We start from the raw sequence: 24,066 nt of genomic DNA on the forward strand, positions 1-24,066 counted from the left end.
CATTTGGGGCCTCCTCTCGTTCTTGCATCAAAGCGACAACCAACTCAAAAGACATTCTTCCTGTTCAGCATGCACTCAACAGCCATATCTGGGCCAGTTGATACCATCAGCTCAATCCATAGTTCCTAGATTGTCCCAAGGTTCAAGTGGAAACAGTGGAATTGCATTTGTTGGGATGAAACATCCTCGGAAATGTGTGGCATTTGTGGTCTGTCGTAAACAAAAATAAAGCCACTTTTTGGCTTATGCATAGATGATAAGAAATTGTCTTTGAAATGTTCTACATGATGGATATGTAGTGTATGTAGTGGGGATTTATTTTTTTCTGCAAATAACCTTTCTTTCTTTGAATAATACAAATCTTTCCTACTCAGTTCCCTCAAATGACAATGTCCATGAAATGCTTTATATCTTATTCTGTGATAGATAGACAGACAGACAGATGTTAAAGACAGACAGATAGATGATAGATAGATAGATAGATAGATAGATAGATAGATAGAAAGATAGATAGATAGATAGATAGATAGATAGATAGATAGATAGAAAGATAGATAGATAGATAGATAGATGATAGATGATAGATAGATAGATAGATGATAGATAGATAGATAGATAGATAGATAGATAGATAGATAGATAGATAGATAGATGAGATGAACAGCTATATAAATTTAACTCACCAACCAACACATAAACAAATAAATGATTGAAAATAGATAATATGATGATGATGATGATGATGATGATGATGATGATGATGATAGATGGATGGATGGATGGATGGATGAGAGATGGATGGATTGATGGATGGATGGATGAGATGAGATGAACAGCTATAGTATATTAATTTAACTCACCAACCAACACATAAACAAATAAATGATTGAAAATAGATAATATGATGATGATGATGATGATGATGATGATGGATAGAGATAGATGATAGATAGATAGATAGTAAAATAGATAGATAGATGGATGGATGGATGAGATGAACAGCTACAGTATATAAATTTAACTCACCAACCAACACATAAACAAATAAATGATTGAAGATAGATAATATATGATGATGATGATGATGATGATGATGATGATGATGATGATGATGATGATGATGATGGATAGATAGATAGATAGATAGATAGATAGATAGATAGATAGATAGATAGTAAAATAGATAGATGGATGGATGGATGAGATGAACAGCTACAGTATATAAATTTAACTCACCAACCAACACATAAACAAATAAATGATTGAAGATAGATAATATATGATGATGATAGATAGATGATAGATAGATAGTAAAATAGATAGATAGATAGATAGATAGATAGTTATAGATAGATAGATAGATAGATAGATAGATAGATAGATAGATAGATAGATAGATATAGATAAATAGATAGAGTCTATTTATAGGTGGATGCAGCTAAAAACTCCCTCTCTTTGAGTACCCACAATTTTGCACATTCAAAAACACAGCTAGATAACAGCAAACAAGGAGGAAGACAAAGAGAAAACCACAAAGTTTTAAGAACTCAAACCCCTAGAAAGGTACAAACGGAATGTCCCCCTCCCCCGCCAGGAACCTTCTCTTCTTCTTTAGAGATTTTTAAACAGCAGCTTGAGGTTATTATCTGGGCTCTGATTTTGTTTTTCCAACAGCGAATTCCCTGGGATGATCTAGCCTTGCCATGAGGAGTTTAGGGCTGGTTCGTTGTCGTTGGCAGTTTGATGTTGCCCTTTCAAAAGTCAGCTTAGCCTTATCGCTCCGTTTCCATGCGGTCCTATTTCACCCCTCCGGTGCCTTTAGATGTAGAATACACGGGACACAAATTTAGGCCCCCTGTTTGTTTATATTAGTGGGCCCTCTGTCCTCCCGCTCAACATTCTCAAATGTTCTCTGGTTGGAGCAAAGTTATCGAATGTAATCCACTCTTCTCTTAAGAGGGATATTCCACTTTGTTCATAAGCGCATAACATAACTCTAGTCCCCGGTGATTTCGTTGTGAAATGAAAACCCAGACACTCATCCAGATGTCTTAGGAGATAAGGGCAGGCCTAATCCTTCTGTCACACAGGACTTCAGGAGAAGAAATTCACCTATACATCATCACATCCTTATTAGCTTGGACTATTGCAATCCCAAGACAAACATTTTCCATTGGGTTCCCCCCCCACACACTGAAGCTTTAGCAGTGTTAAGAAAACAGCCCCCGGGCCAAAGTGTTATTTTAGGCTGAAACAAAAGTTGACATGAATGGCAATAGAAACAGAGTGGTATTGTTTTCCTTTTTTTTTTTTCCCGGGGCAAACCTAAGTCTTAAATGAAATTCCGAGGCACCTTGAGATCTACAAGGGCCCTCGCTCCGAGATGGGCAGATCGGATGTCAAAAGGCTCCCTTTGCGGGTTCAAATTCCAAAGCCCCTCGTCTTAAGCAGTTGGGATGCATGAGGTGGGGAGGGGGGGCAATTAAGTCGGGAGAAGCTGAAAGCTCCCTCTGATTAAAACCGAGATGCTGATTGACTTTGAAAGTGGGGAATCACTTCCCATTCAAAGAGAGAGGCAGAGACATGGGAAAAGTCAGAGGGGCAATCTGTGATGTTCCCGGCAAACCTGCCATTTGAGAAACCACAGAGAGGGAACGGGGCAGAGAAAGGGGTCTTTGAGGGGGAACAACAAACATTGCCTCAGTCGTAGAGAGATAGATTTTCTGCGCTCTTTCCAGAGAGCAACAAAGATGATTAAGGGACGAAAGCAATAGCAATAGCAATAGCAATAGCACTTAGACTTATATACCGCTTCATAGGGCTTTCAGCCCTCTCTAAGCGGTTTACAGAGTCAGCATATTGCCCCCAACAACAATCCGGGTCCTCATTTTACCCACCTCGGAAGGATGGAAGGCTGAGTCAACCCTGAGCCGGTGAGATTTGAACAGCCGAACTGCAGAACTGCAGTCAGCTGAAGTAGCCTGCAGTGCTGCATTTAACCACTGCGCCACCTCGGGGGAAACACACAGTAGGAAGAAGGGTTGCAAGCACTGAGTATGGCTGGTTGGGATGCGGTGGCTCAGTGTCTAAGATGCTCAGCTTGTCAATCAGAAAGGTTGGCAGTTCGGCAGTTCAAATCCCTAGCACCGTGTAACGGAATGAGCTCCCGTTACTTGTCCCGGCTTTTGCCAACCGAGCAGTTCAAAAGCATGTAAAAAACACAAGGAGAAACCACTCTGAAGCCGATAGCTGGAGGAAAAGACAAGGCCTGAGCCTGAGGGAGGAGTCAAACATGTTATCAGTTTGGAGTCCCTTTGCACCCACAAGAGATGGAATTCAGATCCAGCCCTGCTTGAATTCCACTGACTCTTATCTCCCGCAGATTTGCCTTGACCATTAGTAGTTCAGATTCTTGTAAAGAGATAGCACGGAAGTAACTCATACTCATTTCAACAACTCTGGTTCCCGATTTCTTGCGCCTGACAATCGCTCTCCTATCCTGGTTTGGAGAAGACCAAGCTGCAGCTCCCTAATTTAGCTATCACAGGACCCATGCTTCAGGAGCCAAAACATCTTCATCATATGAATAGCAATAGCAATAGCAATAGCAGTTAGACTTATATACCGCTTCATAGGGCTTTCAGCCCTCTCTAAGCGGTTTACAGAGTCAGCATATCGCCCCCAACAACAATCCGGGTCCTCATTTTACCCACCTCGGAAGGATGGAAGGCTGAGTCAACCCTGAGCCGGTGAGATTTGAACAGCCGAACTGCAGAACTGCAGTCAGCTGAAGTAGCCTGCAGTGCTGCATTTAACCACTGCGCCACCTCGGCTCTCTAATAGGGAAAAGGGATCATTCAAGGTGATGACATTGTTCCCAGCCAAAGGAGTCGAAGTTTTCTGGATAAAGCTTGTACGAACGAAAGCAGGACCATATTTTTAGCACCGCAAAAAAACAGAAGAGGAGATATCAATTTTAAATGCGCCCGGATTAGCATAAAGCTTAGATTATTTTCAGTAGCTTAAAAAAACAACACACACACACACAAACACACACACATACAAAAACCAACCCAATTATTGCTTTGGGATGTTTGCAGATAGGAAAACATGTTCTTCAATGTAACAAGACAAACAACTTCACATTCCCTTCCATTTATTTGGTTGGAGCGAACTCTATAATTGACATAATTACATACCTTGTATTAAAACTAATCTTGTTTAATGTAACGAAGGACATCCCATATTATTCTTTCATTCTCTGACAGAACAAATGGACTTAATTAGGACTTTCTGCTGGCATTCAGCGTTTCACAACTGGTGAATTTTGTTTCGGCAAATCAGAGAGGAAGACTGAAATATTTTCAGGCGGAAAAAGCGGGGGGGGGGAAACCCCAATTGTTCGCATTTTGTGCTTTTTCCTCCTTCCCCAAAGGTAAAGGTTCCCGTCGCACATATGTGCTAGTTGTTCCTGACTCTAGGGGGTGGTGCTCATCTCCGTTTCAAAGCTGAAGAGCCAGCACTGTCCAAAGACGTCTCCGTGGTCATGTGTCTGGCATGACTAAACGCCGAAGGCGCACGGAACATTGTTACCTTCCCACCAAAGGTGGTTCCTACTTTTCTACTTGCATTTTTTACATGCCTCCGAACTGCTAGGTTGGCAGAAGCGAAGTAACGGGAGCTCACTCTGTTACGCGGCGCTAGGGATTCGAACCGCCGAACTGCCGACCTTTCTGATCGACAAGCTCAGCGTCTTAGCCACTGATCCACTGCATCCCTCCCCCAAAACCTTACCTCTGATTTATGTAGGCGTCATTTGTTATATCTAGTAAACTACTAAAAGCTTTTTTTTGGGGAAAAAAAACAATTAAAGGAATCAAATGATTTACTTCCTCTAGATTTCTCTCAAACCGTTGCTAATTAATATTGCCCTTTTTTTTTTAATGGCCTGGCAAGAAGGCACAATTTAAACAAATCAATTATGAATGATTTTCTCCGTGTAAACATTTAAACAGCCTGAGGGGTAGCTGAATCTCAAAGAACAGCCTAGAAAACGTCAGGCTACGCTAAGGTCAGGTTATTGCCATTAATGACGCGGGGCAATAACAACATGTCTGCATTTGGGTGGTAAGAGTTCCTTAAAGACTAAACAAAGGGCTACTGATAAATGACAAATAGATCCCCCCCAAAAAAACATTTTAAAAAGGCAATTTGTCCAGTAGTGATTGGATAAAATGGATGACTTCAATGGTGGTTAACTTTTGAAGCACTTTAGGAAGCAAGATATAGAATACTAGCCGGATACCTGTGTTTTGTGATGAAACTATGTGATCGGGCTATGTGGGAGAAATTCGCTTCACAATCCGTTGGCTCAGTGGTGGTCAGTGATGAAAACACGTAAGGGAATGTTGCTCCCGCCACCGTGAGTCTGGAAACAGTTCCATACGTGGAAGGTGTAGACATTTTGGTGAAGTTCCGACGTTTAGTAGTATAAGGAGCCCTGGACCTCTCCTGAGTGAAGGAGAGGAACATCTGCCGGTTTGAACTGAGGTAACAGAATGTGAGGCAACTGGCAGTTGGAACAGAGTTATTTTCAGGTGGGGAGGGGGAGTAGAAATCCTTAGCATCAGATCGTGTACTGTAAGGGACCCTGGACTGTTCCTGAATGAAGAAGTGGAATGTCTGCCAGTTTGAACTGAAGTAACAGAATGTGAGGCAACTGGCAGTTGGAACAGAGTTATTTTCAGGTGGGGAGGGGGAGTAGAAATCCTTACCATCAGATCGTGTACTGTAAGGGACCCTGGACTGTTCCTGAGTGAAGGAGTGGAATGTCTGCCAGTTTGAACTGAGGTAATGGAATGTGAGGCAACTGGCAGTTGGAACAGAGTTCTTTTCAGGTGGGGAGGGGGAGTGGAACTCCTTAGCATCAGAGTGTGTTAATTACTGTATAAGAAATATTAATGATCTGATGGTCATTGTGAAAAATCCTTTCTTAGCAAGTACCTAGAAGCCAAGAGGAATATACGTGCCAAATTTTAAGTTTGTAGACTTTATGGTTCTGGAGTTTTCGTGATGAGTGAGTGATATATTGGCTTTCATGTATCTAGATGAGCATGGCTTCCTGGATGCCTATAGCTGCTGTGTTTTTCTCAGTGTGTTAGATTGTAGGAGAAATTTTCAGTGACACTTGCTTTACTTGTAGAGCAAGTGGTTTGAGACATGAAATCAGACTCAGGAGATGATCAGGTAATCCCTTGACAAGAAGATCTTCCTTCACTTGGAAAAAGAGAGAGTCTCAGTTGCTCTTCAAATGCTGGTAGAAGATGGATTGGGATATATGGAAGAGGAGGTGGGTCCTTGGTGCTCTCTCTGAGCTTGGTTTTTTTCTTCCTTGCAGACATTTCATTAACCCAAACTAGGTAACATCATCAGTGCTACTGTTGAACTAGTAACTAGCATTGATGATGTTATCTAGTTTGGGTAATGAAACGTCTGCAAGAAAACCACCAAGCTCAGAGAGCACCAAGGACCTCACCACCTCCTCCTCTTCTGTCAGAACTGAAGAAGCTTCGTGGATGAGAAGCAAAATGTGATCAAGAAAAAATAATAAGAGTCCAGTTGCTTCTTGAAAAAAGCACCTTTGGGACAAGTGTTATCAGATATCTTCACACACCTGGTGTATCTAGCAATAGCAATAGCAGTTAGACTTCTATACCGCTTCATAGGGCTTTCAACTAAGCGGTTTACAGAGTCAGCATATTGCCCCCCACAGTCCAGGTCCTCATTTCACCCACCTCGGAAGGATGGAAGGCTGAGTCAACCTTGAGCCGGTGAGATTTGAACCGCCGAACTGCAGATAGCAGTCAGCTGAAGTGGCCTGCAGTACTGCACTCTAACCACTGCACCACCTCGGCTCTATCTTCACTCATCCGTCTTCCATCTATCCATCTTCTATCCATTCATCTTCCATCCATCCATCCATCCATCCATCCACTCACACACAAACGAGAGAAAAGGTTACATTAGAAAAAGTAGACCAGGTGCTATTTGCTGGAACAAAAATTATTTGTGTCATTTCCTGAAAAAAGAAAGCTGAAAATCAAGATTGAGGATTACTAAGCAAAATGACACGATTTAATCATTTTGGGGTTTATGATCTAGAATATCCAGCTCTGCCTAAGCTATGTACTACACTGTTACTACTAATTGTTATGAGAAGGATGTGAGGAGGGAAAAAACCCAGATATTTGATTATAATAAGCAGTATACAGTGCTTGGAAATTGTTTTTCTGTATGGCAATTTGTTGATGGAAAATGTCAGAACAAAACATGTTGTTGTTTTTTTTTAAAAAAAATCCCTCCTCTTTTTTTTGGCTTCGTTTGCATTTAAAATGATTTTTTTTAAATCATAGGAAGATTTAAAAAAAATATAAGCTGTGATACAGCGACATAAAGGTGAACCAAGAAAATGAACAGTTGGCAAAGTTATGATGGCATGAGGTCATTGTTCACTTTTGCCAATCCGCAGAACAAAATAAAATAACAGATATGGAAACCTCACCCATGCCTCTCTAAATTTACTTTCTGTGGCATCAATTCCAGTGGCATATTTGTAATATGTCCGTTCAGCTTGATGGACGGATGGATTTCCACCTTCCCTGGAAACGCTGCCTGAAAATTCTGCCATTAAGGGGCAATTGCCTTCTTTTCATTCTTTAATAAATGATAACACTGCCAAATTTTTTCCTGAAAGATTCTGGCTGATGGGCTGAATTTCTGCAGGGGACGCAAATGTTTCACTCTGAGAAAAAATAAAGTAGCTGGGACAATCTCCCCCCCCCCTTAATTCTCTCTACCTTAAATAGCTTTCTCTTCTCTCGTGATTCATCTTCTGTTTCTAGAGCCGTATTGGGATTCATCCTGTTAATAATTTCTTTGAAACTGGTCTGTTTTATTATGTTGTCTGAATTGTATTTGGGATTTATTTTATCCCCGCAGCTTAAGAATAGGGCTGGGCTTTTGTGAAGTTTTGAGGATGAGAAACAGTCTTAGAATCAGATTAAGTTCCAGCCCAACTGTGTAACGTATTGTGTCATTATTTATTAGAAAAACATATACAGCAGCCTGTATTATATAAAACAGGCGGATAAGAATCAAACAGACAAATAATAAAATACACGTTTAAAAAAACACCCCCAAAACACTTTTGCACTCCTAAACACCATAATGCTGTCCTCCCAAAATTCAAACAATCACTCTGCTCCTTCTCTTCCCTTCTTCTTTCTTCTTCTTTCTCCTCCTCCTTCCTTCTTTTCCTCCTCCACCCAAATCTCATTATGAGATAAACAGTTGACAAATGTAGAACTCACCATCTCCTGGTGATTCACCCCGCCAGCTTTTATGCCTAAGGGAGGACTAGAACTCAACTTCTCCTAGTGGTTGTCCCAGAGTCAATCGGCTGCTTTCGTGCCTAAGATGGGACTAGAACTCAACTTCTCCTGGTGGTTGGTCCAAAATCACCCACTGGGCTTTCCTGCTAAGGCAGGACTATAACTCCCTGTTTCCTGGTTTCTAGTCTAATGCCTTCACCACTAGATCAAAGAAGGAACAATCCTGTTGGTGAACCAAGAGAGTAGAGTTTTGGGCCAGTAGTCAAGATTCAAAAGATGGAGGAATAGCAAGCATCCAGGAAGTCAACCAAAATTTGGAAGCCATGTTCAAAGGAGGTTCAAGGCCAAGCAGTTGCAGCAGAGCCTCCAACTGTGTTCCATCGTTCTTATTAGAAGTTTTAAACCAGACACTTCCAGCCTCCACCCTAATTTATCAACCCCTGATCAGCTCTGGGTTATTTGGCAGCAGTCAATCTACTCCCTATTTACTCACAAGCAAGTGGTTCTCCCAAGCAATCAGACGCTCCACCACTCTGCCTTTGGCTCTCCCCATAACGTCACCGGTGCTTTGGTAGATCTGGAGGCTGGATCGCGGGGGCTGAGTCAGAGACTGGGTGGAGGAGTTAAACAATTGTAGAGTTCTTGGAGCAGCTCCTGTGTGCAATTGTTCAGAATCCTTGCAGCTCCTCTTTCTGCAGACTCTTCCGGAAAGACCACCGGTTCACAGAATAACAAAGTCGGAAGGGACATTGGAGGTCTTCTAGTCCAACCTTCCTGCTCAGGCAGGAGACCCTATCCCAATCCCGATAACCCGGCGTTGCCTGGGTATTTATTTATAGGAGGAAGATGTCCCGACCAAACGTAATGTCTAATGTTAGATTTTCTACCTTACCAGAGGGAGCCCCCTTATGGAGTACTGTGAAGCCATCACCATGGCAACTCCACTGTGCTGTACAGTAGAAGCCATTTTAAGGGAGTACAGTAGAAGCCATTTGAAGGCACAACAGGCTATATCTTAACAGAACACACACCCCAACGGGTGCTAGGGGTGTCTGCCACCCCCCCCCCCCAGTATTTGTCTCCAGAGAGTAAGTTATCTGTGTACCAAGTTTGGTTGAAATTGCTCAAGGCGTTCCAGAGTTATACTGGAACACACACAGACACACAGACACACAGACACACAGACACACAGACACAGACACAGACACAGACACACACACACACACATATATGTGTGTGTGTGGTTTTTTAAAAAAATATACTATAGACTCTAAATATATATATATATATATATCGATTGGAAGCAGGCGGGTGGGGCATAACGATTGCAATTTTAACGGAAACTCAACTAATGGTGTTCAGTGAAGCCTTTCCTCCTTTCTCTCTCTCTCCCCCCCCTCTCTACCTGTGGCAGCATTATTCATTGGGGAGAGTACCCCAGGCAAAATATTTCGCTTAGTGTTTTTGCTGGCTCCTGTTTAGTTTTTAATAAATTAAATTCTTTCTATCGGCACAATATTCCTTAGACAAGCACTTCCCAGGGAGGCTGGAAATGAACTTAAGGAAATTAAAAACTCTTCCTGCTGTATAGCAATATGGCAGGCCGGGGAGGGGATGGTGGGGGGAGGGAATCCACTTATTTATTCCATTTTGGTTGGAATAATTTTCCTTCTATTTAAAAACAACAACAACAACACCGTTCTTGATTAAATACTTTGGATTTTCTTCTTGAATCCCGCCAAGTATATATTTGTTGCAACTTGGTACAAGCAGTCAGTCGCTTTGAGCAAGATGGATGGATTTTCTGGAGCTGTAGGATACCTGTTTTCTCTCTCGTTTAGTGAACAGGCAATGCTTAATGGATCTGTCATTTTAAATAACATTAGTCTATCTTGTAAATAAAGGGGAGCCGGAAAGGGGGGGGGGAATGCAAGCGTGAGACATGCCAAAGGAAGCCTTCACTCAGGCTTAAAGGCAGAGGGAGGGAGGAACAACAAGAAAGAGGGTGGGTAGAAGTAGAAAAATTATTGGGATTGTTTTGACAGCTTCACTGGTAGGGTGTCTTCAACAACAACCTACACAAGCAGCATGCCAGGTGCAGGCTGGCCTTTGTGCAATTCTATCTCTCTGTCTCTGAGAAAGAAGAAAGGAAGGAAGGAAGGAAGGGAAGGAAGGAAGGGAAAGAAGGAAGGGAAAGAAGAGAAAGAGAAAGAAAGATGGGATGGATGAAGGAGGGAAGGAAGGAAAGGGAAGGAAGATAAGAAAGAAAGAAAAAAGAGAAAGAAAGATGGGATGGATGGATGGATTAAGGAGGGAAGGGAAAAGGAAGGGAAGGAAGGGCAAGGGAAGGAAGACAAGGAATGGAAGGAAAGAAGGAAGGAAGGAAGGAAGAAGAGAAAAACAAGAAAGATGGGATGGATGAAGGAGGGAAGGAAGATAAGAAAGAAAGAAAGAAAAGAGAAAGAGAAAGAGAAAGAGAAAGAGAAAGAGAAAGAGAAAGAGAAAGAGAAAGAGAAAGAGAAAGAGAAAGAGAAAGAGAAAGAGAAAGAAAGATGGGATGGATGGATTAAGGAGGGAAGGGGAAAGGAATTGAAGGAAGGGGAAGGGAAGGAAGGAAGGAAGAAGAGAAAGACAAGAAAGGTGGGATGGATGAAGGAGGGAAGGAAGGAAGGAAAGGGAAGGAAGATAAGAAAGAAAAAGAAAAAAAGAAAAGAGAAAGAGAAATAAAGATGGGATGGATGGATTAAGGAGGGAAGGGGAAAGGAAGGGAAGGAAGGAAGACAAAGAAAGGAAGGAAGGAAGAAGAGAAAGACAAGAAAGATGGGATGGAAGGATGGAAGGATGGAAGGAAGGAAGGAAGGAAGGAAGAACAGAGGGAAGGAAGAAGGAAAAGGAAATAATATAATATAATGGTTTATATTATCCACAGTTCGAAAGATTTTAATTCATAAAAATGAGAAGAAACTCCAGTCCTATGCATATACGTATATGTGGGGTGGGGGGAGAAGTCTAGCTGCAAAAACAGTAGGGAGGAATAAAACTGAAAGAAAGAAAGAAAGAAAGAAAGAAAGAAAGAAAGAAAGAAACGAAGAAACGAAGAAAGAAAGAAAGAAAGAAAGAAAGAAACTAACTAACTAACTAACTAGCTAGCTAGCTAACTAACTAACTAACTAACTAACTAACTAACTAACTAACTAGAATGTTGGCCAAAACCTTTTGTCGATTTCATCAATGGTCCTCTCTGATGCAAATTGGCCTCTTTTAACGGCAACAAGGGGGTGAGGGGAAGAAACCCCAAGGGGTAATTTATATTTTCTTCCTAAAAAAAAAAAAAAAAAAGAAATTATTTTAGCTTAGAATTCCAATGTGTTCCTTATTACACAGTTTCACAATTTGGTGATGTCCTCCCCGCTTGTAACATGTGCGCTGATTTAAAACGTCAGCGCAAACAGCCAAAGGGCAAAGAGGAATAGTGGGCGCCTAGTATGGGTTAAGTTTAAAAGCAATCATCACAGTGGGCAAATAAGACCTCTTTTTTAAATATATATATATAGATAGATAGATAGATGATAGATAGATAGATAGATAGATAGATAGATAGATAGATAGATAGATAGATAGATAGATAGATAGATAGAGATAGATAGATAGATAGATAGATAGGGAGGGAGGGAGGGAGGGAGAGAGAGAGAGAGAGAGAGAGAGAGAGCAGGCCTGCCCACCAGGTAAAATAAAAATAAAAAATAAAATTCCTCGCTCTTGTTTTGCTAACTGCCCCTTTCTTTTTTTATGTACGAGTTGCATTCAATGAGGCATTTAATTCAGTAAACCTTACAGCCCGATTCCTTGGGAAAGAAAAGAGAGAGAGAGAGAGAAAGAGACTGGGTTACTTCAATTTGTAGCAAAGCATCCCCTTCTGATCAAAGGCTTGCAAGTCGATTCCAACATACTGCTTAAATTAGGCTAACACCAAAGTGTTTGGCTCTGGGACAATATTTGGAATGTCTTTACCAAAAGCAAAAAAAAAAAAATTCCTTTGCACACATGGTTCCAATAGCCATAATGCCAGCCGTATTTTTTTTAATGGGCTGACAAGGAGCAACGGCGTAATTCTTTGACTCTTCCCCCCGCCCCCCACTCTCCCCCCCCCAAAAAAGAGAAAAAATAGAATTGCTCCCAAAAGTTCTCCTGCTGTCACCCACAAAGTAGTTAGGATATTTCTTTTCTTTTTTTCTTTCATTTCTCCTCCTCCCCCTTTGGTTCCCTTAATAAAGTTCTTGAATGGAAGGCTTGTATGGGATTCCTTGGTCTGCAATAGCAATAGCAATAGCAGTTAGACTTATATACCGCTTCATAGGGCTTTCAGCCCTCTCTAAGCGGTTTACAGAGTCAGCATATTGCCCCCAACAATCCGGGTGCTCATTTTACCCACCTCGGAAGGATGGAAGGCTGAGTCAACCTTGAGCCGGTGAGATTTGAACAGCCGAACTGCAGAACTGCAATCAGCTGAAGTAGCCTGCAGTGCTACATTTAACCACTGTGCCACCTCGGCTCTGCTGGATGTGAATCCAGGGGTTTGCTGTGAAAGGCTCGCTCACATTTCTACATACATACATACATACATACATACATACATACATACATATATATATAATTGGCAAAAGAATCTCTATTAATTGGATTTTATTCTGATTTATTTATTTATTGCAGGAGCCCTGATGGAAACAGTTGATGTAATAAGGCCTCTGATCAATCGATCTACCTACTTATCTATCTATCTATCTATCTATCTATCTATCTATCTATCTATCTATCTATCTATCTATCTATCTATCTATCATCTACCTACCTACCTACCTACGTATGTACCCATCATCTATCTATCTATCTATCTATCTATCTATCTATCTATCTATCTATCTATCTATCTATCATCTACCTACCTACCTACCCACTATCTATTTATCTATCTATCTATCTATCTATCTATCTATCTATCTATCTATCTATCTATCTATCTATCTATCTATCTATCTACCTACCTACCTACCTACCTACCTACCTACCTACCTACATCTATCTATCTATCTATCTATCTATCTATCTATCTATCTATCTATCTATCAATCAATCAATCAATCAATCATCCAGGCCCAGAGGTGGGTTCTAACTGGTGTTACTGCCAGTTCACTCATGGGCGTGCACACTGGATGCACACTGGATGCGTGCTGTACGCACATGCACAGTTCAATGGAAATTGTTCTGCGCATTCACAGAACTCAAAAAAAGATGGTGATGACAACAGCAGCGACCGGTGAAGTGATTCAAGGGCGTGGCCAGCCTGTGTCACTGTCGGCTCTGTGCCCCAAGTCAACATATCACTGAACCGGTAGGAACCCACCTCTGCTATCATCTTTCTTCTTCTTCTTCTTCTTCTTCTTCTTCTTCTTCTTCTTCTTCTTCTTCTTCTTCTTCTTCTTCTTCTTCTTCTTCTTCTTCTTCTCCTTCTCCTTCTCCTTCTCCTTCTCCTTCTCCTTCTCCTTCTTCCTTCTCCTCCCCCCCTCCTTCCTCTCTTTCTCCCTCCCTCCCTCCACCCCCCTCTCTCTGTATAGCAAGGCCTTATTACATTTTGAACAGGGCTCCCGCAATAAATAAATAAATCAGAATAAAATCCGCTTTACTGAATTCAGATACAAAGCTCCCTGTGCCATTTTTTAAAATTTTTATTCATTTTTTTTTTAAAGAAGGATACGTAGCTGGGAGAACACACTCGCTCGCTAACACTTGCACAACCTTGCATGTAGGCGCCCCATAAATGACTTTAGGCAAAGTTAACAAATATAGCATATTTACATTTTCACATGTGGCTGTCTAATTGAATTAAGCGATTCTGGCAGGATCAGCAGAGTGCCGAAAGTAGCAGGTTTGCTCATCCATTCCCAAAGAATTCCCAAATGGGAGAATCCGCTTTACAGAGTGAATATGTTGGTATTTAGCTTGGCAGCTTCCTATGGAGAGATTGTGAATTACTCCCTGAATATATGCAGTTTGTATATATCCCCTTCTCCTGCAAAACTGATTTGCATTCACTCCTTTTTCCCTCTCTCCTTATTCCTCTTTAAAAACAAAAGCAAAAAAACAAATCCCATTTCATTTTATAACTATTGTGTGAACCTCCGAGAAGTGTGCGGTTGTGCACAAACATTTGCGTTTGTTTTAAGGCATTTCAGCTTTTATAGGCCGAAGTGGGATAGCTGATTTCAAAATTAGGATTTATTTATTTTTAAAGAAAAAAATTGCTGCTTCAAATCTTCCCAGTTATTTTTTTTTTTTTAAAAGCATTAAAAACAGCCATGAGAAAGTGGGAGAGGAATCGAAACATCGGTAGAGGATAAAAAGCAGCATTAAAAATAATAATTTTGTTGACCGTCAGAAAGGTCATAATTAAAGGGATGGAGGGAAGAAACATTTTCTAGAATCTGAGTACTGTAATAAGGAACAATCTTGATGGAATAAGTTATGTTCTGCGCCTGGGATAATGAAAGCCGGTTGGATTTTCATATCAGGTTCTGAACAAATTAAATTCAATGCCTCTGTCTCATTCCTTCGTTCCTTCTTTCCTGCCTTCCTTCCCTTCCACTCTCTCCCTCCCTCCTTTCTTTCTTTCTTTCTTTCTTCCTTCCTTCCTTCCTTCCTTCCTTCCTTCCTTCCTTTCTTTCTTTCCCAATATCAAGTATATGTTCTGCTCCTGGAATAATGAAAGCCGGTTGGATTTTCATATCAGGTTCTGAACAAATTAAATTCAATGCCTCTGTCTCATTCCTTCGTTCCTTCATTCCTTCCTTCTTTCCTGCCTTCCTTCCCTTCCCCTCCCTCCCTTGTTTCTTTCTTTCTTTCTTTCTTTCCCAATATCAAGTATATGTTCTGCTCCTGGGATAATGAAAGCCGGTTGGATTTTCATATCAGGTTCTGAACAAATTAAATTCAATGCCTCTGTCTCTTTCATTCCTTCATTCCTTCCCTTCCCCTCCTTCCCTCCCTCATTTCTTTCTTTCTTTCTTTCTTTCTTTTTTCTTTCTTTCTTTCTCAATATCAAGTATTTGCTGAAAGAGATGTTTGCTTAGTCTGGTAATGAAGCCTTTCTGTAATGCTGTATATATATATATATATATATATATATATATATATATATATATATATATATATATATATATATATATATATATATATATATATATAGAGAGAGAGAGAGAGAGAGAGAGAGAGAGAGGGAGGGAGGGAGGGAGGGAGGGAGGGAGGGAGGGAGGGAGGGAGGGAGGGAGGGAGGGAGGGAGGGAGAAAGAAAATAGCTTACTTAACTAGTTTTCAAAGTGTTTTGGGAACAAAGATTTCAAAGACACAATTCTTGACTAAATATTTACTCTTGATGGTGTACAGTAGTTTTAGACTCACAAGGGGGGGGAGAAAGGAAGCTTGATTTTCTGCGCACCCTCTTCCCTTTTTTGTTTAAATTTCTTTGTTTCTAAGATGTGAGATATATATATGTCATTTCTAGAAGTATGGAACTAATTGAGGAATATGTCCGGCTCTTGTTGAGGTGAATAGGGCAGATAAATAAAAAAAAAAGCCACTGAACATAAATCTGTTCGCCAACATCAAAGAAACAAGATCCAGCTAAGTGTATTTGTATAATGCAGTAATTTATGCAAAGAGCAGCTTTTGTCAGCAATGCAACAAAGCGGCTTTGATAAATACCTCCTAATTTATTGTCATGTATCTCAAATCAAAGTAAAACATTTACAGCCTGTGTATGAAGAAAGCCAGGCCTATGCTACTTAGAGGCTCCTCTCCTCCTCCCTTCCCTTCCCTCCGCTCCTCTTTTCCCCTACCATTTTCTTCTCTTCTCTTTTCTTTTATTCTCCTCTATCCTACACTATCCTCCCCTCCTCTTTTTCCCTTCCCTTCCCTGATGAAGTTGTGGGAGCCTCATCACTGGAAGCTTTCAAGAAGAGACTGGACTGCCATCAGAAATGATGTCGGGTCTGTTTGGATGGGGGGGGGGGGTTGGACTAGATGACCTACAAGGTCCCTTCCAACTCTGTTAATCTGTATCGAACTCTGTCTCTTCTCTTAGCTTCTCTTTTCTTCTCTCTTCTCATAATAGCAGTAATAGCAATAGCAGTTAGACTTATATACCGCTTCATAGGGCTTTCATCCCTCTCTAGGCGGTTTACAGAGTCAGCATATTGCCCCCAACAACAATCCGGATCCTCATTTTACCCACCTTGGAAGGATGGAAGGCTGAGTCAACCCTGAGCTGGTGAGATTTGAACTGCAGTCAGCTGAAGTAGCCCGCAGTGCTGCATTTAACCCCTGCGCCACCTTGGCTCATAAAAAAATTAAGTTAGATAAAAGCTTACAAGGATCTATTCTGAATATTAAGCGAGTGATAGAACCTATAGCAAGGTGGGGAGGTGGGTGTTTCTTGTGTAACATTCGAGATCCGAGAAATCCTGTTTGTTTTTTATCTTGATGGCAGAGACAGACCCATAGACATCTACGGTGCAGTTTCTTAAAATATTATTCACCGAAAGTGTTTCAAAACTTAGCCTTTATCTTAAAGTGGCAAGGTTAAAAAAAGAAAGGGGGGGGGGATAAAAACAACGCATGATATTATACAAGCTTAATGCGTTTTTAAAAAGTCCGGAGCCTGAACACATCAGGACAAAAGTCAACAACCGATAAGAGTTACTTCAACGGGCAGAGAAAATAAGTAGAGTTTGTACTCGGTATACCAAAATGATACCAAGGATCAGCCGCATTTCAATGCAGAGAAAGTTACCTTTGTCAAAATTGTTTTCATTCAATGTAATACAGAGGCGTTAGGATAAAATGAAGGGGGCGAGACAGAAAGATTGATGTACAATAGTTGCAAAGACACCACACAGCATAAAGTTCTCCTTGAATAATCACCAAAGTTAAGAGTGTGTGTGTGTGTGTGTGTGTGTATGAGAGAGAGAGAGAGAGAGAGAGAGAGAGAGACAGAGAGACAGAGAGACAGAGAGACAGAGAGACAGAGAGAGACAGAGAGACAGAGAGACAGAGACAGAGACAGAGACAGAGACAGAGACAGAGACAGAGACAGAGAGAAGCAAGCACTATTTATTAGCAATAAAGTATAGTTGGAACAATTCTGGGAAAGCAGGTCATTTGTCTTCTAATGACACCCACAACAGCAGCAATTTAGTCATAATTGAACAATAATGGTTAATAACCAGCATAATAACATGGTCACAACCTCACTGTGGTCTAACTGTAAAAAGGTATTATTATTTTGAAATGTGTTATAAGGATTCTAATTTAAAGGTGGGGGGGAAAAGGCATTTCTTTTTTTAAAAAAGCAGATTACAAATCAAGGTAGCGACATAAAAATGAGATATAAAATGCACAGACCTACTTCCTTCCGTGAAAATGGGGATCAGGGAACAGTTCCACAATTCCTCCCGCATTCATCCAGAGCTACATTGGCTGCAAAAGACACCGTCTCCATATTACAGCTGCTGTGTGGTGGAAGAGATGGAGAAGAGGGGGAAAAAAAACGTTTTCGGTGCCTTAATATCCCTTCGCTAATAGATCACCCTGTCTCTTTAAAAAGACTGTCTGTCTCCATTAGAAAGTGCTTTACAATTCACGGCATGTGAAGCCATAACATTTAATATCGGCTAGCTAACAAGGGACCAATATAACTTTTATCAGTTAGTTTATATGAGCAAGAAATATGTCCAGCCTCTGGTGGATATATAGCCCTGCGGAAGCTTCCAGTCGCTTAGATCTTCATTGTTTCATCCAAGGATCCAAGGACCAGACACGTACTTTTGAGCCAATATCCATAAATCATGTCATCTTCCACTTCAGAAGGAGCAAAGTAATAATAATAATCCCATTTGCATATCAGTCTGTCAACGTTAGTCCGAGTGCCAGATTCCTGTGAAGAGTTAAGTGTCTTTTGAATCCAGCCGAATCCTGGGTGGAAAGAAAGATCCCTCTTTCACACATTCAGAGAACATGTGGGGAAAAGAAGTGGGGTCAGATATACCTTGCCTTGGGAAATGTACACTAGTGGCCCAAATTGTGGAAAACGTTTGGGGAAAGTGTACAGCACTTTTGAGGTTTGATGGCTAATAATACCCCCCTTTTTTTGGAGTATTACCATAAAATTATATATCAATGGAAAGATAATTTCATGAAGAATGTAATGCAATAACTTTCTCAAGTTTTGGGCTTGCGTAAATTTTACATTTCTTACCCAGATTTTTCCCATGTTTCCCATCATTATTGGTTCTTCAGAATTTTGTGCCCATTTTATCATATAGTCTTTGACTAGCTCTGTTTCAGAATCTGTTTCTATCAATATATTAGATAACCTTTTTATATGCATTTGACTCTGGTCCCTAATTTGTTTTACCAAATTATCCTCATTTTGCATAATACCAATTTTCTGGTCTTTTTTTCAGGTTCTAAATACCAGTTTTAAAGAAGGAAGGTGAAAGACATAGAAAAAACAAGATATACAAAAATTAATGTCAGTTAATACTTAGATGGGTCACCTTTAGCATGAATTATGGCCTAACCACATCTTCCCATGGAATGACCCAAGTCTTCTGGTTCCGCAGCTGTTATAATGTGAAACCAAGATTGAATGATTGCTTCTATTAACTGAGTTTTACTGCTGGCTATATTTGGCTATAACTTTTCATATAATACAGGTAATTGAACAAACCTCATTGCATTACATTCTTGATTAAAATATATTTCTATTGATATATAATTTTATGATACCACTAAAGAAAAAGTGGTGTTATTACTCATCAAAAATACGGTACACATTTCCCCCCCAAAATTCCACAATTTTGGCCACTACTGTACGATCAGGAAACACGAAACCAAATCAAGGATTACCTATACTTCACACTGAAACTTGGCAATCGGCTGTTATAAAATATGTAAGATAAAGGTAAAGGTTCCCCTCGCACATATGTACTAGTTCTTCCTGACTCTAGGGGGCAGTGCTCATCTCCATTTCAAAGTTGAAGAGCCAGTGCTATCCAAAGATGTTCTCCGTGGTCATGTGGCTGGCATGACTAAATGCCAAAGGCGCACGGAACGCTGTTCCCTTGCCATCAAAGGTAGTTCCTATTTTTCTACTTGCATTTTTACGTGCTTTCGAATGCTAGGTTGGCAGAAGCTGGGGCAAGTAGCAGGAGCTCACTCCATTATGCGGCGCTAGGGATTCGAACCGCCAAACTGCCGACCTTTCTGATCGACAAGCTCAGTGTCTTAGCCACTCAGCCACCGCGTCCCTATATGTATATAATATACACCACTGTAACAACCTTGAACGAAATCGGTTTTAACTCTTTTTACTGACCCATCTGTGCTCTACCATTAGAATATGCCTTGCGATTAAACAAAAAAACACTTTAATTCACAGACACTGTTTTGTATCTGGTGTTATAAAAACCAGAATTTGTAAATCTGTCTTGCTTGGTCATAAAATGAAGATGTGATTATGATAGTGAGGAGAAAACAGCAATAACTAGAATTTTATTTTCCTGCTAAGGAAACACTAAAAACAAAATTGGCCATACTGCTGGATTAAACACCACATTTAAAGAACCACAAGAAGTCACTCTTACTATTACTTCTTTTTTTCCTTTATTCCATTCTAAATTCCAAGTGGATTGATCCAGATGCGCGTGTGTGAGGAACAGATAAGCATAAAATAGAGCGTGTATATTTCATACATAGCTTTGATCCCAAACCTCAAGGCCCTTGCGTGTATTTTTAAACTCTTCTAATCCCTGCATAGTTTGTTTCCACGTTGCAAAAAAAAAAAAAAAATGAAATAAACTAGAAATTTTTTTTTTTAAGCTGAGTTCAAACCAATTAGAGCCATTTGATAAGCATTTTGCTCGCGTAGTATGGCTCAGTCTCTGCTAGGCTCTTTATATTAACATGCCCACTTTAACAAGTTAGTTTTTCGTTGTTTTTTTTTAAATGACTCCGGTAACTTAGTTTGAAGTTTGAAATCCCGGTATGAAAAAGGAAACATTTTCTCTTTTTAAAGAAGCTTTTGCAAAATCAAACGCATGCATTTGAGATGGAGATTGAAATTGAGATTTATTAGATTTATATGCCGCCCTTCTCCCAAGGACTCAGGGCGGCGTACAACAATTAAAAGAAACACATGATATAAAAGTTAAAAAAAAAATTAAATGGAATATCCCGAACCCAATTAAAATTGACAATGACATTTTTTTTTAAAAAAAAATTCGAATTAAAATCAACAGTGATCAATAATTCATTTTGTTTTGTTCAGGCCAGGCTGGCTTGCTGGAAAAGCCAACTTTTTAGGGTGTGTCGGAAGGACCGGAGGTCAGGGATTATACGAAGCTCCGGGGGCAGCTCATTCCAGAGGGAAGGCGCTCCCACAGAGAAGGCTCTCCCCCTGGGGGTGGCCAGCCGACACTGTCTGGCTGACGGCACCCTGAGGAGGCCAACTCTGTGGGATCGCACTGGACGGTGGGAGGCTACCGGTGGCAGTAGATGGTCTCGCAGGTATTTAACTCTTTAACGTTCCTTCCAGTGGTGGGATTCAATTTTTTTTTTACTACCAGTTCTGTGGGCATGGCTTGGTGGGCGTGGCAGGGGAAGGATACTGTAAAATCCCCTTTCCCTCCTGATCAGCTGGGACTTGGGAGGTAGAGAATAGATGGGGGCGGGGCCAGCCAGAGGCGGTATGGACCAGTTCCCCAAACTACTCAAAATTTCCGCCATTGGTTCTCCAGAACCGTTCAGAACCTGCTGAATCCCACCTCTGATCCCTTCCTTCCATTGCTTTTACAATGTGGATCCTCGGGGAAGCTTCTTTCAGCGGGAGGGTTTGGGGAAAAAACAAACAATTGGGATTTTCCTATTGCTTTCCCACTAAATAAGCAGTCGCCAGAATCTTAAGATGTGACAGCTGCTTCTGTAATCTCTGACTGTACGTAAAATGTATACTGTATATACTCAAGTATAAGCCTAGTTTTTCAGCCCACTTTTTGAGCTGAAAAAAGCCGCCTCGGCTTATACTCGAGTCAGTGAAAAATTTGCCCGAAATGGAGGAGAAAAAGGGGCGGGCCATGCCGCTGGGTGACGCTCGTGAATGGCCCAGCGCCCCTGAGTTTCCCCTCCCTCTGTGTCAGTTTGCCGCGCAGCGTGCACCGCACCATCCCCCCTCCTCACGTTCTAATGTAATGCAGGGCTATCTTACAATTCTCCTTCTTCCCCCTCCTGCCGCTCTGCAACGATGTCCCACCTCCTCCTTGTTATGGCAAGCAGCCACATAGCGATGTCCCACCTCCTCTGGTACAGTGATCCAATGATAGGAATCACTGTGCCGTGTGTCATAGGAGGCGGGACATCATCACAGCGGGACATCAGCATCATGAGGTGAGTGAAGTATTTCATTGAATACACCGGTATTGTGTGATAATAATTGGTTATGCAAAGCAAATTTTTACAATGGCTACTGTATATTTAATGGGCACAGGCAGGCTGTATATGTTATTCAATGGGCAATGGCATTATTGGTATCTATTTTTATTTTTGAAATTTATCGGTAGCTGCTGCATTTCCCACCCTAGGCTTATACTCGAGTCAATAACTTTTCCAGTTTTTTGTGGTAAAATTAGGTGCCTCGGCTTATATTCGAGTCGGCCTATACTCGAGTATATATGGTATTCTGTTCTATAGCATAGAACCGTGATGGGGAACCTATGGCACATGTGCCAGAGGAGTGGCACACAGCACCCTTTCTGTGGGCACGTGAGCCATTGCCCCAGTCCAACTTTGCTGTGCATGCACTCACGCCTCCCGCTGGGCAGCTGGTCTTCGGGTCTCTGCCGTGTTTCCTTTTAGGGGCAGGGGGCATGCAAGGGGCCATGTGGCTATGTGCAGGGACATGGCACATGAAGGGGGCGTGCAGGCATGCGTGGGGGCGGCTGCATGCACGGGGCCTTGTGTGCATTGCATTTTGGGGGTTCAGCACGCTTTGGGCACTTGGTCTGGAAAAGGTTAGCCATCACTGGCATAGAAGAAGATGTGTAGAGTGAAGATAGCCAAAGCAGGTAAATAAATCCTCTTTTTATTAGAAAAGAAAATGCTACAGAATGTGTGTTTTAGACAAAACAGCAGATAGGAGTGTGCCTGTTGGGCATAGGTTGGTTCCTACCAGTTCACACCTATTCGGTAGAACCGGTTCGTGAAATCTACCGAACCGGTTAGAAGAGGTTCCGCCAGTGGACCCGGAAAGCAGGCCACACCAACAGAAGAGGTTCCAAAAATTTTTGAAACCCACCACTGGCAAGGATCTTGTAAATTGACAGCTTTAAGACTTGCATGCTTCAATGCCAGAGTTTCTGAATAGCTACTTGGACTAACCTAAGTACTAATTCATAATTTCATATCCGGTCACATGTGTGGCAAGCCACTCCCATCCGGTCACATGGGTGGCAAGCCACTCCCATCCGGTCACATGGGTGGCAAGCCATTTCCATCCGGTCACATGGGTGGCAAGCCACTCCCACAAAGGAGGCCACACCCACAGAGTAGGTTCCAACAATTTTTGAAACCCACCACTGCTGTTAGGATAAAGGTGTACAAAAGCCTTGTAATGTTAATGACTTTAAAAATCAAGCTCCAATAGATAGATGGCCCAAGCTGAAAACTGCAAGAATTGGAAGCTAGGAAACACAGACACATGGATATTATTTCCTTCTATGTTAAGCTGCTCCTGAAGCTTCTAGGCGGATGGTAGGTGGATGACAGATGGATAGACAGATCAATGGACAGAGCTTACCTCTTTTTCTTTTAGCCTGTAGCATAAATGTATGTGCTCGTATTTGATCTGTAATTGTATGAGGATAAAATGAAGAAGTTGATAGCCCACGGATTATTTTTGCAATGGAGAAGACATATACGATTAGCTTGGGAGATCCTGGGGAAATCCTGGAGGACTACATGAAAATCTGATTGTATTAAATTATTGCAAAATTCCAAATGTCTGGATTAAAATTTCAGGGGTGTTCTTCTACTCCTTCCTTCCTTCCTTCTTTCCTTCCTTCTTTCCTTCCTTCTTTCCTTCCTTCCTTCCTTCCTTCCTTTCTTCCTTCCTCCCTCCCTCCCTCCCTTCCCTCTCTCTCCTTCCTTCCTTCCTTCCTTCTTTCCTTCCTTCCTTCCTTCCCTTCCTTCCCTTCCTTCTTTCCTTCTTTCCTTCTTTCCTTCTTTCCTTCATCCCCTCCTTCCCTCTCTTCCTTCCCTTTCCTTTCCTTCCTTCTGGAAGCACAGACTCACAAAAGGGAGAAATATATGCCAGACTTCTTAGGAGTGGCTAATTGCAGCCCCAGCTTTGCCTGTGTAAGTAGAGTTATTATTATTATTATTTTTAGAGTAGAGTAGAGTTATTATTTTGTACCAAGGTAGGCAGTAATACGCACCAGTAAACTGCTACGTGGCCACCTTAAGGAAGAAGATGCTTCTTTGGCGAAAGGATGGAGAGATAGAGGGTGACCTGTCACCCAGTTCATTGGCGTCTCCTAATTCCAGCTGAAAGCCTCTTCTTGTCTCATTCTAC

Source organism: Thamnophis sirtalis, unplaced genomic scaffold (assembly GCF_051295495.1).
Source record: "Thamnophis sirtalis isolate CommonGarterSnake01/CBP01778 unplaced genomic scaffold, rThaSir2_p1.2 scaffold_14, whole genome shotgun sequence".
In the NCBI taxonomy this organism is placed as follows: Eukaryota; Metazoa; Chordata; class Lepidosauria; order Squamata; family Natricidae; genus Thamnophis; species Thamnophis sirtalis.